General features: G+C 44.9%; 1 long non-coding RNA gene across 1 annotated transcript in view; it reads left to right on the top strand.

The window, feature by feature from the left end:
- The first annotated feature begins 374 nt into the window (after window positions 1-374).
- Window positions 375-9,010, top strand: part of LOC106721886 — a 55,513-nt gene continuing 46,877 nt past the window's right edge. Inside the window, exons 1-3 of the long non-coding RNA XR_001357606.1 lie at window positions 375-456; window positions 2,852-2,978; window positions 7,471-7,577. This is a non-coding gene — a long non-coding RNA (uncharacterized LOC106721886). The remainder of the gene's footprint in view (window positions 457-2,851; window positions 2,979-7,470; window positions 7,578-9,010) is intronic.

Genomic DNA, 9,010 nt, shown 5'->3' with positions numbered 1-9,010 from the left:
GAGATTGATTAAAACTGAGTAAGTATTTCTAGATTTGGATCAGACAAGCTAAGGATAACTTCAGCCAGATCCCAGTAATTGCCTCTCTATTAAAGATTCTTTTTTAATTTAAGGAGGAAAAATCTTTCAGCACTCTCACTCTAAATAGCTAAGAGCAGAACGTTGCCCACAATTTTGTCTGCACAGTTCCCTTGCCTCATTCCTAATCTGAATCAGTTTACAATACTTGCTGTTTATAAACACGTTTTAAAAATAACCTGAATTTTGTTTGAAATGGACTGTGGCAGGGCACTGTAGGTGCCTGCCACTTTAAGGCCCAAGCAAAGCAGCCAGCAGGTGCTTAATTGCGGCAGCCATTTTTAGATCCATGGCTGCCTATATAAACAAGGCAGTTTGCTGCTAGCCAGCCAGGCAGTAACACTGCCTGGCTGCAAGGTTGCTTATAACATCCTGGAGGTAAGGGCAGGAGCTGTAGGGGATGGTTTGGAGGCTCCTGGTCCTGGGCATGACCTAAAACTTCACCGTGCCAGGAGTGGGTGGCCTGGTGGGGCCCAGTGGTGTGGAGGCCCCCAGGAAATGCCAGGCCAGTGATCACCCTGGTGAAAGGCGAGTAGGGGTGCCTTAACCCCAGCCCTTAGCTTTGGGTGGGCCATATACCATTGCCATCAGAGAAGGGTAGGCCAGGTAAGCTTCTGGAGGCACCTGAGCCTACTGGGGGAGTGACCCACACAGGGCCAGGCACACTTCCAGGAGCACCTGAGCTGAGAAGGCGGGACCCCAATCCCTATGGCAGGCAGAAAGGGGAAACCCCACTGAGGTACTCGCCTGGTCAATGCTGGGGCCAGGACCAAAGGGTCAAAAGGGCCAGGGGCCCACTGTGAGGAATGCCCACGAAGAGCTAAGATGTTCGGGGTCCCAACTGGGCCTGAGATGGGGCCAGGGCTTATGGAAGCTGAAGGTCCCCAGGGTTGGGGGCCACAGCTAATGGGCGAAGGCAATGGTTGAGCTAACTGCCCGAGATGCCATCTGTGAGGCTTGGGCCGCGGTGTAGGGGTGGAATGGAGCTGTGGATAGCCCCCCCAATATCAGGGTGTACAATGGGCAGCCTCCTGTCTTAACTAACAACTTAATTAATTACCAACAAGGTGTGGTGGGTGAGACAGGTGGGTGGCATGCCCAGAGGCTGGTGGAAAGCTAGCTCTGTGGCTAGCCAGGGACTCCTACTTCGCCACATGGACCAAACTAATGGTACAAAAATCACCTCATAATAAAAGGAACAGCTGCATTAGCTTCTACGGAAGCTGCATTTAACCCACAGAGATTTGAAATGGTGGCTGTGACCGTTCAGAATATTTTCATAATGCTTAATTGTGTTTGCTCTCATGTTCAGTCTGGTATTTCTATTTACTGGATATAATTTGCCTCACAAATACCCTAAAATGTAAATGAAGATAGATATGATACAAACAATAAAAAATTCTAAAAAAGAGACACTGAAGGCCTACTAAATGAAAACCTGATACAGGATGAAGAAACAGGCCTAACAAATAAACTTCCTATGTGCTGAAAGATCAAATAGAATCTGAAGTTGAGCAGTTAATAGGATGCATATTACTATGTATTCTGTGGAAGAATAGGACTCTCCTATGCCATAGAATGATCAGGAGAATAGATCTAAAAAAACGATGCCTTGATGTTTTGTAGGGGTGTTGTGTGTTGTTGGTTTTTTTGGGTTTTTTTTTTTAATGATATTTTATATAAGGTCAAATCCTGAAGTCCTGGTTGGATTCTATCTGTTCCTCACTGGCTGCATCTACACACGTGCTTAATTGCTGAGTAGACTAATTAGCTGCAGAGTAAAGGATCACTACCTACATGTGTGATGATATTAGGCCACAATAAACTGATTAATGTCTCAGTATGGTAGTATTGTTATAACAGGGAGCTGTTCCCTGGCCTCTGTTACAAAGTGGGACCCCGAGTGTGACCAGGGTCACTGCTCAACTTACCTGGAAGTCACACTAGGCTTCCACCACCGCTGGCAAGACTGTTCAGGTGTATCAGAGAGCCATCCTCCAGCCCCTGTGATGAGTAGAAACCTTAGTGCAATCAGGGTCACTGCTCAACTCATCTGGAAGTCACTCTGGGCTTCTGCTGCTGTCAGCAAGTCTGTCTGGGATTGAACCCAGAAGTGCAGGTGAGCCCCAGCTTCTGGTGAGCCTTAGCTGCTGGTGACTATGTGTCTGGGGATTGGGGTGTGATTGGCCCCTAAGAGGCCCGGCAGGTCCAAAGGCAAGAGGGCTGAGGCACACTACCCCTGAAAAGGGGAATGCATCATCTCCTAGAAGAGAGTGCAGGTCTATGTGGAAGCACAGAGAATGAGCCCAGGACAGCAATGAACTTGTGCTCTGGCTGAGACAAGACTAGGGCAGCTAGAGAAGGAGCCAGTGAGGACTAACTGTCCACAAAGAGCCAGCCTCTCAACCCTCCAGTGTGGAGACCAGGATATAAGTAAGCTGTGTGGTGTGGGGAGTGTCAGCGCAGTACAGGATAGGACCTTGGGGCCCAGCAGCCCTGTGCCCAACCTAACTGGGCCATGGGGACTTGAGTCCATTGGATTTAGCTGCACCAAGGCATTATTAGATTCTCGCCCACCACAATTGATGTTGGATGGTACTTTAATTGGGAGGTGTTCAATTCCACTGCAGCTTTACTGAGATACACCAGACTTGGTCTGTCTTCTGGGGCTCCAACCTCCCCTACACCTTGTCCATGCAACACTCAGATGTTAAAGCATCTGCCACACCCTGGATCTCAATGGGCAACCTCTTTCTCTGCTTTGCACTTACAGGAATGTGGTTGCCTCAAGCCTGTCTCTCCGTTATGATGGTCACCTGGACCCTAACAGTCCCCCTGTCAGAGCATCATGAAGGAAAGAATAACTAAGGAAGAACACAGGGCATATAATTTGAACCCAGGTAAGTCCCCCAGTGTCTTAGGACCTGGCAGCTTATAGGTGGAGTCTTCTTGCTACAGCACACTGGGCCTTGAGGATGGTGGAGTCTCGCCTGTTCTTGCAGGGCCTGTACTCTCCCAGCTTAAATGAAGAACAGAAAGAAAAACCCAGACTGGGCTGGCCTTTCACTGACATGAAGGCCCTAGCCTTGGGTGCTTCAGAGATGGCTCAGCCCTGCCCCAGCTAAATCCTAACCTGCCTGAATGTGGGTTCTTCCTCAGTGAGTCACCAGTTCTTCCCCTCTTTGATCCAGGCTAGGAGTTCAGCCTAACCTGCTCCCCTCCAGTGAAACACAACAAAGCATAAAAAAAACAGGAAACAAACCCACAGGGCCTTAATATGAGCATGGCTGTCTCTCCCACATCCAGCTTGTCCTTGGTGAGGCTTCCCTCTGGCTCCCTCCACTTTCTCCACCATGGGCTCAGTGCTGGCATCTCCCAGCTTACCAGAGCCCCTCCAAGCTCCCACTCCAGCCTGCAGCTGGCTCCCTTCCTTCAGGAGTCTCTGCTCCTCCATTCCTCCACTGCCGCATCACTGCTCTGTCCTGCGGTGCATCCAGTTTGCCTTCTGGTCTTGGCATCAGACTAGAAATATCTGAGCAGCTCTGGGGCAGTCTGATCTGAACTGAGCAGCTGCTAATAAAGCATGGTTCTTGTGGCATCTTTTTTTCTCCTGGCAATGCTCATTCTGGTGTGGTAGATGGCAGCTGCAGGCCTAAGCAGGGTTTTCCTATCTTACTCACAGAGAGCGGCTGAGAAGCAGCTCTGGGGGAAGTCAGTTGGTGGAGTTGACAGGCCGACCAAAGGGCACCACTGAGAAAGACTGACAGTTTTGCTAAGGCCAATAATGGTGAATGTGGAATCCATGAGAACTGAGTAAGGGAGTAATTGATTGAGGAGGAACCAATCCCCTCAACCAAGGCTGTGAGGAGTCTGTGATTGGTGCTGGACTTACAGTGCATGTGCACCAATAAAAGGGGCATGAATCAGGATTAATTGAATCCCAATGGACCTCACTGGGGAGGGGATGATAAGCGTCAATGACTGGGTGAGCTACCACTCAAGAGATTCTGTTATACTGGAAAGACTATAGTATTAGCCCAGCAGGAGTGGAGAGAGCAGGGTGTAAGGAAGGTGGAAGGTGGAGTCCTGTTTAAGAGGAATGCTCCTCTTTGAGGGATCTCTGTTTCCTTTTTGTTTCAACACTCAGCTTCCCCTTTATTTGTTATACATCAAGTCACTGAAGGCGAGCACAAGGAAGTGGGCAATGACTCTCAGGAAGAGCTACAGGACACATCGTACCCACTGACAACTATTTTATGCCAGGGTAATTTACTGTGATTAAACACGTGCAGACACTGACAAGATGTAAATTGTGCCCCATCCGCCCAGCCAGCTAGGGTCCAGAGTCCTGCCAGCTCTGCACTTTCAGCATGATCATGTCCCATCCAGCCCCTCTGCCAACTAATGCCACCCAGGGCTGACATCTAATGCCCCCTGCTAACCCAGGCCTGCTCCACCCCAGCTCAAATTGCTACTGTCTTTGGCTCACATGTAGATACTGTTCCTGAAAGTAGTTTACTCTGGCTCAAACTTCTCCAGAGTTTATTTCTTTGCATTAATTGCATGTGTAGATACACCTACTGAGACCAAACCCCCATTGGGTCAATCCCATTGTCAGTGCTGGAGAGTAAACAACACACTTCAGTTCAACAACACTTCAATACTGACAAGTGCAAGGTACTGCACCTGGGGGAGGAAGAACCAGCAGTATACCTACAGGCTGGGACACTCCCTTCTTGTCAGCAAAGAGGGAGAAAAGGATCTTGGAGTCACTATTGATTCCAAGATGAACGTGGGCTGCCAATGTGATGATGTGGTCAGGAAGGCTAACTGCACCTTGTCATGCATCCACAGATGCATCACACGCAGGTCCAAGGAGGTGATCCTCCCCCTCTATGTGACATTGGTCAGGCCACAGTTGGAGTTCTGTGTCCAGTTCTGGGCACCGCACTTCAGGAGGGAGGTGGACAACATTGAGAGGGTCCAAAGGAGGGCCACTCACATGATCAGGGGGCAGCAAGGCAGGCCCTATGAGGAGAGGCTACGGGACCTGAACCTGTTCAGCCTCCACAAGAGAAGGCTGAGAGGGGATCTGATGGCCATCTATAAATGTGCCAAGGGTGACCAGCAGGCATTGGGAGAGGCCCTGTTCCCCTGAGCACTACCGGGAGTAACAAGGAATAATGGCCATAAGTTGACGGAGAGTAGATTCAGGCTAGACATCAGGAGGCGCTACTTCACAGTCAGGGCAGCTAGGATCTGGAACCAACTTCCAAGGGAAGTGGTGCTTGCTTCTACCCTGGGGGTCTTCAAGGGGAGGCTGGATAATCACCTGGCCGGGGTCATTTGACCCCAGCATTCTTTCCTGCCCATGGCAGGGGGGTGGGCTTGGTGATCTGCTTAGGACCCTTCCAACCCTACCAACTATGAAACTAAGGTGTCATTTTTATAGATTCTCTTTTGGGATCATTATGTCTGGGCATTTCAGAGTAGGCGATGGGAATTAGTCACTCAAATGTAATTGAATTTGAATAGAAACTAAGCATGTATAAATCCTTTAAACTGCTTTGAAAATCTCAGCATGTACCATTTTAGAACAGTTGATTTTAATGCAAGTTTGGCCACAGTAAGGGCTCAATAAAGATTTTTGGGTTAGGGTCCATAGAAAGTACTTGCTTTACAGGTTAAAGCAAGATTTCTCTAAATGCCATCATGCCACGTGCTGTAGCCTGCATCTCACAGCTGCACTGTGTTCTGTCTTGTATGTTAACCATCATTCATAAGGATTCTGGAATCGGAACTTAGCTGACAATTTTGCTGATGAGGCTTAAGGCAGAATAGATTCCACTTCTTTCTACTATAGCAAATGTTGGCAGAGCAATGCTGGCAATTGTTGAAACTTGCTTTTGTTGGTAAACTAATCGGATGGGATTTGCAAGACAGAGAAGTTCTCTAGTAATGTCCATCATCTGGCATGTCATTGCTTGAAAGTCCTATTTTAATTAACGCCGTCCAAAAGTTTCGGCTGTTCAGCTGAAAACTTCTAAACCTTTGGCAGCATCCTACTTAAGGCCAGGCATTGCTGGGAAGGAATATGGATTCTTATGTTGCTCTTTTTTTTTTTGCAGCTTGAGTCAACTGAGCACAATAACTGTTCTTTGGATATTTGTAAATAAGTAGCATGCAATTTTCTCTGTCAAAATTGGACAAGTCCTTAATTATAGTGACAGAGAGTTATTTTTGGGTAACCACATTAAAATACTGCAGCAAGTATACTACAACCTTAACCTCTATCAAGACCCATACTTTTTGTGTGAACAGCCTTTTTCAAAAGAAAAAAGAAACCCATTAAAACTACATTTGGAGTTACTTGCTCATGGAAAAAAACCATGACTGAAATTGCATGTAGCATGTCCTGTCATGAAAGTGTTTTTCTGTGAATTGGGCCATAAGATTGCAATTCTAAGCAGTCTCCCGATTAATTCTTCAGTTATGCAGTCCAATTAGGACAAATGTTTCCTTTCTAGTTTAATTAGAGATGGGTAAGCTCATTGGAGCTTATTTGTATAAAATATGTGCTCATTAAACAAGGACTGGATTTTGTTCAGCTTGTTAGAAATGTCATGAAAAAGAGCTCTCTCACACTGCCTCTAGCCTTTTTAACCCTTTCAAGACTAAAAAGCCTGACAGTCTATTAGATGTCCAAAAAGTACATTATGATTGCTTCAGCTAGTTTAAAAAAAAGAAAAGGTGATCATGATACGTTTGGTTTATTGTAAACTTTGTGCTGCTATGGAGATAAATATCTTCCACCCACAGATATCACCTCAAGTAATATCCCTCCCTGTGAACTAATCTCATTTATGATGTACTCATAGAATTTGCTAATCTTCATTTCATAATTCTCTAGCAGCATGATGGAAAAGAAACCCTGGGTCTGACAGACACTCTGTATTTACTGAGAAAAGAGCAGATTGGTAAAGTAGTATACGAATGCCTCTGAAAGGAATGAAGCATAAGCATTACACAAAAGACAAGCAGTATATAATGATGAAGAGGCCACAGTTAATTATCTAAGAAAAGTCAATTCCAATTTATTCACTCTATACTTTATGTCTCTCTTTTTCTCCATTTTTGATGATTTTTTTAGAAGTGTATTTATTTAAGCCTGTTTTACATATTCATGAGAAAAGTACCTGTGCTAATATGATGTATTCAAGATTGCCTTGAGCTGTGGATTCAAATATTCAGATCTGTACTTAATGTAAAGATAACCCCTCAGTGTTTGGGCATAGAGTGGATTTGCTCCCACTTTGCTCCCTAACCTTGATGTCTTTGAAGTGCACATGAATGAGAAAAGATTTAATTAAACCGTAGCCTTCTGATACACAGGCACAGAAAAATGATGGTGTATAAAAGCATGAGACACAGCAGAAGGCACAAACCCTAGGAGAACAGAAGTGTGCAGTAGAAGTGATCCAGAACACCAAAGTAAGATGGTAAGAAAAGCATGAGTGCAAGCAATCAAAGGTTGGTGTTTAATGTAATTCTACTAGGTTTGCACACACAGCCATTTTGTGAATGAGTTGGACAAATGCCAATCAGAAGTGCATACCAAGTGGAGAACAGAAGCATGAGCAAAATGGCTTCTTAAGCATGCACTAATCATTTTGCCAAGGCAAATGTGCTCCTTTGCTCCTACGAATGAGAGGGATTAGGTGTTCTTTGAGTGTACATCCAAATATTGAGTGCATAACTTAAGCATCAAACTTTGAAAATTTGGCCCTGAATTCCTTCAGTTTCATTTAAGAATGTTAGAAAGTCCAAATTCAGTCAGGTAGGCCTGAAGGGAACTGGGAGCTTGGTTTAAGTAGCTTTTGTCCAATAGTGGAATGAATGTCAAACAAACTCTTGGAGTCAAGACAGCTCTGCTAGACAGGCTTTTTGTTGTTGCTCCAGGACTGAAGCTTGCTATAGCCATTTGCAGGTCTGTTGAAGAAGTATCTAAAATGGAACATGACAGCACAGATTGAGCATTTGGCGCTTAATCCAAAACTAATGGAATTTAATGGGGATCTCAACTTCAACGGCTTTTGAATTGGCAACAGTGTTGTATAAAAAACAATGCACTACTGAAATTTTTTTTTTCAACCCGTCAACTGTCTGAGGTGTGCTGTTCTTACTTACTTAATACCAGCTTTTTCAGGATTGTCCTATGGGTAATTTGCAGTGTGAATAATTTGAAGAAAAACACTGTAATTTCCTTAATTTTATTTTAGCTCCAGCAGATTTGAGATGACATCGTGCCAGTTATGCACTTATATTTTCACAGGTGTCATGTCGTCATCTCTTAGTCTGAATGATTGCTTTATTACAACTATATGAAACTTGGGAAGAAAAAAAAAGCTGAAGCCTGTTTTTGAGTGGGATCTTTCTGGGAACTGTCATTTTGTATTTACACAAAATACCCAAATGCAGAGCTTTCTTCAGCTATATGTCAGTGGAAAATAATGTCAGAACCCATTTTTAGCAACACTTTGGTTGAAGGATATTTTTGCTTTCAAAGAGAGAAGCTTTTCATATCCATGAGGGGAAAAACAAAGGGAAATCTTCCTAGGTGAATACTCTGGGGAAAAGTATACAAAGGAAAAGATCTATTAACAAGATAGTTATTACAAGGGAAAGACTTTGCCGTAGAGGGATACTATCTAATGGAGCAGTCTCTTTTCAGCCCTCCTAAGAGCCAAGAAAGTCCTGGATAATGGAGATAGTGTTTTCTCTTAGTTTTATAGATGTATATTGTTCTCAAAGGGGAGTTATTATGATAGTTCATTGTATCTATTGAGTCGGGTACCAATTGCTAGGCACTACACACATAAATAACACAAACAGTCCCTGTCCCTGGGAGCTCACAATCTAGGCTTTAGATGAT

Source organism: Alligator sinensis, unplaced genomic scaffold (assembly GCF_000455745.1).
Source record: "Alligator sinensis unplaced genomic scaffold, ASM45574v1 scaffold240_1, whole genome shotgun sequence".
Classification (NCBI taxonomy): domain Eukaryota; kingdom Metazoa; phylum Chordata; order Crocodylia; family Alligatoridae; genus Alligator; species Alligator sinensis.
The sequence above is the reverse complement of the archived record's forward strand: the minus strand, read 5'-3'. Positions and strand labels throughout refer to the sequence as shown.